This window comes from Bos grunniens, chromosome 17 (assembly GCF_055505025.1).
Source record: "Bos grunniens cultivar Pamir isolate PY7600 chromosome 17, Bosgru_T2T1.0, whole genome shotgun sequence".
Taxonomy (NCBI): domain Eukaryota; kingdom Metazoa; phylum Chordata; class Mammalia; order Artiodactyla; family Bovidae; genus Bos; species Bos grunniens.
In genome coordinates this window covers 2,464,705-2,471,182 of record NC_141181.1, presented here as the reverse complement: position 1 = coordinate 2,471,182, position 6,478 = coordinate 2,464,705, and the positions used below count along the sequence as shown (strand labels likewise).

Here is a 6,478-nt window from a genome sequence, read left to right as displayed (position 1 = left end):
ACATTAAAATTCTGGGCCTGATTAAAAAAAATACAGATTCAGGCCTTAAGTGACTCTTTTCCAGTTTTGAAAACTATTTTGGGAAAAATTGTTTGAATCTTCAAAATCATGGTTATAGTTTCTTTCAATGGCTCCTCTAATGCTTATGACTGTATATCTTTTAATTTATGTCTTTTAAAACTTATCTTCTGAAGTTTAACATATGAGAGGGATAAAAGGATGATACTAAGCAGTGCAACATTGGTTTACAGTTCTCCCAAGAGAGAAGGGACAGTCACCTGGGTGTTTTACTCCTTTCCCAGGAAGACCTACATTGTGTATTAGCAGGAAGCAGCTGCTGACTGGTCATTTCCCCCTACCCTCATTTTAAAAATAAAAGGGTAGGGCTTCCCTGGTGACTTAGGGGTAATGAATCCACCTGCAGGAGATGTGGGTTTGATCCCTGGTCTGGGAACATCCCAAATGCTGCAAAGCATTTAAACTTGTACCACAACTATTAAAACTGTGCTCTAGAGCCCAGGAGTCACAATTACTGAGTCCACATGCCCCAAATACTGAAACCCAAGTGCCCTAGAGCCCTACAGCAGGAGAAACCACCACAGTGAGAAGTCTGTGCACTGCAGCAAAGAGTACTCGCACTCACTGCAACTTGAGAAAGCCTTCACAGCAACAAAGACTCAGGCAACCATTAAAAAAAGAAAAAAAGATAATGGGATGTATCATATTGAAACATTGTGGACTAATCTGTGCATGATGGTTCTTTTTCTTCATGCTTTTCTCTTTTTTTTTGTGGTTCATGGTTCAATATTTTTGTAAATCATATTCTATTTAAAGTTATTATAAAATAATGGCTATAGTTCCCTATGTTTTACTTTTCTATTCTTTACTCAACAGAATATTTTAAGTGAGTTACACCAAAAAAGTACAATTTCAGGTCATAGAGGCCAAGGAAAACAGCTCTTAAACAGGAGAATACTACTTCAAAAAAACTGCTACATGGATGAAAGATTAATTCTACTTGAAAGAAGATTAAAACAAACACTCAGAATTGCGGTAAAAAAATGCAAGTATATTTCCTTAGGCAGACTCTGAGGGCACATTATTTATTTTACTTTCTCTTTCATAAGGTAAGGAAATTGGCCAAAGATGAGATTTGCTTTAATTTCAATTTAAAGATTATGTGTACATTAAAATGAACACTTCTCTTCTCTGAAGATCTGGTATGATTATCATGGAGAGGTGTCCTGTTGACTGAATAGCTTTCATTGTGTTTGTTTTCTGTAGTTGATTTCTCCACACTCACCTATATTTTGTAGTAGAAATACAGATGCTGCTTTTGTGTCTGCAGAGTCCTCCTGTCATTGGATGGAAACCTGAAAAGTCAACGATATTAACTTAAAAAATTACACTTTTATAGCCCCTTTGTTTTTCAAATTTGTTTCTGGCATGGAACAGCATCAGATTCTCCTCTGTTGTAGTAGAAGATGAAGGAAATTGCTGTTTAACTCTTGTCTGTTTCCCAAGGTCATTTTCCAGACCATTGGTATCCAATTTGGATTATTCTGTAAGTAGACCAAATGTTAATCAAGCAATAATTTATACAATGACATATTAGGATAGACATAGAAGAGAGGAAGTGGATGCCAAAAAAAAGTAGCTACAGACTGGTTATTACAGCTATAAAAGTCATCTTGGGTACATGGGGCCCAAAACTCCAAGGGCAGAGCCGTGGAGCACTGCACAGGGATCAATATATTGGTTCAATTAACCAATTACATTATATGAGGCACTTTTGGTTATTGTGGTTTCTTCTCTAACTCATCTTGGAATATTTAAACATGGTTTGAACTAAGGTCCCAGTGAAATGAGAAGTCTTTCAGTTGGCATGATTAGCTGTCTTATAATGCAAAATCAGAGAATGCTAGGATAATAAACATAGCTGGGTGAAATTTCATTCAGTCTATGGTGGAAAGTTTGTCAATTTACTGGCAAGACTAGGATGACATGTTTCTCTGCCTTCCCCTCATGTATTTTCATGTTCTTTTCCATTTTTGTCTCCTATTACCTTGTGCACTGTGAGGGGCTCCACGATCAAGCTTATGATCAGATAAATTTGAGAAATTGCTAAATTTTTCCATAGCTATTTGACCATAAAACACTTAATTTTTTAATCATATAACCTTTATGTGATTATTAAAGTGGGGAATCATCTTCTGTTAAAGTAGAAATCAAGGCTACAGATTTAAAAATTTCTTTTTTCCTGCTTTTTTCCTACGTTTCAAAAACCTTGATATATGGTCAAAGTGTTCAAGGTTACATTTCTCTGTTGGTGAAATGAGAGCCCTAAAGGTAGTATTAACCACTGAGTGTCTCTTTCCTGTCAAGTTCCTTTAGGTCTTGGACTTTGTCTGTCTTGAGAACTTCCTCCTCGCCTCCCCTGGTGCATCCCTCCTGCCCACAGCTCTTACTAATGCAGGCGGTGAGACACCCAGCAGTCTTGTGTCTCTTCAAAGCTTTAATTTGGGGATCAAAAGTTGGCTTTGGAGACTTGAATGTAAGTAATACAGATGTTTTGATAATAATAGTGTCTATTATTTACTTATTCATCTACACATTCTCTTTTTTTTTCTAATTTTTTCCATTATTTATCTTTTGTCCATCTCTACCTATTGCTGTCTGCTCCTTTCAAGTCACAATTCTGTAAAATTTCTGTTTATAAATATGTATTAGTTAAGGCACTGCTTACTGCAGTAACAGACAAACCCTCAAATCTTATCCATCAATCCACTACAAGATTATTTCTCTGTTCGTTTCATTCAAAGTAGATGTTATGATTCTGACTCTTTCTGCTTTGTGCTCCATAATCTTCATGTGACCTCCAAAGTCTCTGCAGACAGGAAAAAGCATGGAGGATCACACTTTGGATATTTTATGGGCCGGTGTGAATGAGGCACAAATCACTTCTGTTCTCGGCGTGTGGGCTGCAGTGCTGCCCCACCGCCCACGCAAGTGGTAAGGAAGATGGAGAAGACAGCCAAGCGATTACCTGTGAAAGACTGAGAGCAATCAAAACAGTGGCACTGAGCATCTAACTTGAGGAGGGCTTGGAACACTATATTTCAATTGTTTGGGGAGAAATTTCAAGTTGCTAACTGAATTAAAATGAGATGTGAAAATTGTACTTTACCAGGGCCCTTACATGTTTCTCTAAGCACAGTGGTTCTTAACCAAAAGAAGTTACCAAGAAAACAAATGTTACAAGCAAGAAAAGTTTACTATGTGAGCTTGATTTCAGTTAAATAGGAAGATGAATAATGGAGAAAATCTAACTATTCATGAAACATTCACAATTCTCTAAAGGAATTATCTTTATATAAACAATAAGCACACAATAATTGTGTTTCATTAAAAGTTTAACAGGCAGTTTAGAGTTTTAACAATATTGTAAAGTTAAAAATTTTTTAAAAAAGATGCATTTTTTAAAAAAAAGCTTGTCTTATGATTTTTGTTACAAAACTTAACTTCTAAGTCAGCTCCCTGAGAGCAATTTCAAAACTTCCCAAACATGACATTCCATTTGCTATACATGCCATATTGCCTTCTTAGAAGACAATTTCATAATGAGCCCCAAATATTTAATATTCGTATTATAAGAAAAAAGTTTTCCAAGTCACAGCCATTTGAATATTCAAAACTTTCTCTAGATTCAAAGAAATAAAAACAATCTGATATGATGCTAAATATCTTCATTAAACAAAATATAGGCAGGATAACATGTTCTCTTACCTCACTATAACTGACAGTATTAAAAACAGTAATTAAATAAGAAAATTGAAGTTTTGATTTTCAAGAAAATATACTTCTTTTACTTCCTACTCAGGGTCCAGATTGATTTTAATAACTATTTTTCATTCTGCTTTCTGCATTCTGCTTTCATTCATTTCATAACAGCTTTCAACAGAATTTATGGCTCAAGTATGCAAATTGCTTTTAAAAAATAATGGTACATGCATAGCTTCTGTCTGACATTCTTCTTGGCTATTTCTTGTAGCTTCTTCTCTTTCTCTCAAATTTCTAAAAATTCCTTCCAAATTCCTTTCAAATTTCTGCTTTCTTTTGGCTAAAAAAACAATAAATCTTCCAGAAAATATCTTCATAATCTATGCTCAAACATAGAGTTAAAAAAATGATTAGAAGAAAGGCAGAGTATATGTGAATCCTCATAGTATAGTGACTAAATTGGATTTTGCTGTTTTCACTTTTTTCTTAGTGTGTTTATTACTTTGGCCATATAAAAGCAAAACATTTTATTTCCATATCTCTTAGCTTTTGTACTTTTTAGTCACTGTACTTTGTCCACCTGGGTGGATGGTGTTAGAAATATTTAAGGTTAAATAATGATGTTGGCTCTTCTATTCTATCAGCCACTCTGTGTCTTTTGAATAAGTAAGATAGGTATTACCAATAATTACCAATATGCTGTTAGTTGACCAGTGCTATCACTAAGAAACTTACCCTCTAATCTGACAATTTACTATTACTGATTAATTTTTTGACTAAGATTAATTTTTCTGTGTGGTTTATATTGAAAAAAAAAATAAATTCTTTTGGGAAGGATAGCCTTTCAAAGAGTTGGCTAAAGAAGCAGCTCATTTTATTCTTCATTTCATGACAAGAAAGCAAGGGTTGCAATACTCACATCAGACAAAATATTATTTAAAACAGAAGTCATAAAGATAGATAAGGGCAGTATAAAATGATAAAAAAGATTAATACAAGAAAATGATATTATTCTTCATTTCAAACTTTAGTAAAAATTATGATTAAGTCTTTATGTCCTCTTCTTCTTCTTGTTTGGAGAAGGAAATGGCAACCCACTCCAGTGTTCTTGCCTGGAGAATCCCATGGACAGAGAAGCCTGGTAGGCTGCAGTCCGTGGGGTCTCACAGAGTCAGACACAACTGAAGCAACTTAGCAGCAGCAGCAGGTTCTTCTTGTTAAATAACATTTTCAAGTCAAGACCAAAATTTGATACTTTTATCATCAATTCTGGATACAGGTATAATGTTAATGATCATTTATATAATTATAATTCCCTAAATAGCACATATTAATTAGGAATTCAATTTTCAGGTGATGTTTGACCTCTCAGAAGAGCATAGATGTTGCTATTTTTACTTATCTTTTAAGATTCAAAAGGAAATGGAATTTACCAGTGCAGAGACATCACTTAAGAAATAATAGGCTTAAAATTGAGAAATGACTAGTGTTTTTATGGGAGAGATTTTAAGTGATATGAATGATAAAGAAAAGATACATCCAAACATAGCAATAATCCATGACAGAAAAATTATTGAAAGCATTTTGCAACTGTAAATTCTTTTAAAGAATGTGGAATCCCCTTTGTTATGAGAAAAATATTAAATATTCATAATATAATGCTCATTTATCAACTGTAATCATCATTCTGTAAAAGTGTTATGAAATGATCAGAATGTTAATTACCTAATTTAAAACAAATTTGACTAAAATAAAGTATAGCAAGCTAAATTAAGTTTAATTTAGATCAATTTGTGTGTAATTACTCTTAGTTTAAGGGAGTTTTCACCAAATACAGATTTTACGACTCATTATGCACTCACTCATTTATTACACAGACATTTTTAAAATGAGGCTGATGTTCTAAGTTTTCTTTGATTTATCTCTGAACACCCACCATGTTCTAGAAACTGTGCCAATGGTGGCTGTTACAGAGCAGTTTAGATGAAGGAAATAACTAGCCTACTCTCAACCTCCAAATGTCCCCTCCTCAGGTCTCCCCTGACTGCCTCATCTAAGTTAATTTTCACAGTAATTGTTTTGTCAGTGTTTGCATGCTTCTTTTGTAGGATTTCAGTTCAGTTCAGATCAGTTGCTCAGTTGTGTCTGACTCTTTGTGACCCCATGGACTGCAGCACACCAGGCTTCCCTGTCCATCAAAAACTCCCAGAGCTTGCTCAAACTTATGTCCATCGAGTCAGTGATCCCACCCTCTGTCCTCCCTTTCTCCTCCCCTTCAATCTTTCCCAGCATCAGGGTCTTTTCCAATGAGTCAGCTCTTAGCATGAGGTGGCCAAAATATGGCAGTTTCAGCTTCAACATCAGTCCTTCCAGTGAATATTCAGGACTGATTTCCTTTAGGATGGACTAGTTGGATCTCCTTGCACACCAAGGGACTCTCAAGAGTCTTCTCCAACACCACAGTTCAAAAGCATCAATTCTTCGGCACTCAGAGTTCTTTATGTCCCAACTCCCACATGACTTGGAAAAACCTTAGCTTTGAGTAGATGGACCTTTGTTGGCAAAGTAATGTCTCTGCTTTCTAGTATTCTGTCTAGGTTTGTCATAGCTTTTCTTCCAAGGAGGAAGTGTCTTTTTATTTCATGGTTTCAGTCACCATGTGCAGTAATTTTGGAGCCCAAGAAAAGGAAGTCTGTCA

The 6,478-nt window shown here is 35.1% G+C and overlaps 1 long non-coding RNA gene across 1 annotated transcript; it reads left to right on the top strand.

Annotated features, from left to right (window-relative positions):
• Positions 1–1,417: 1,417 nt before the first annotated feature.
• Positions 1,418–3,721, top strand: LOC147354922 (uncharacterized). The gene is made up of 3 exons (XR_015144892.1): positions 1,418–1,564; positions 2,386–2,554; positions 2,885–3,721. It is a non-coding gene; the product is annotated as an uncharacterized LOC147354922 (long non-coding RNA).
• Positions 3,722–6,478: the final 2,757 nt, after the last annotated feature.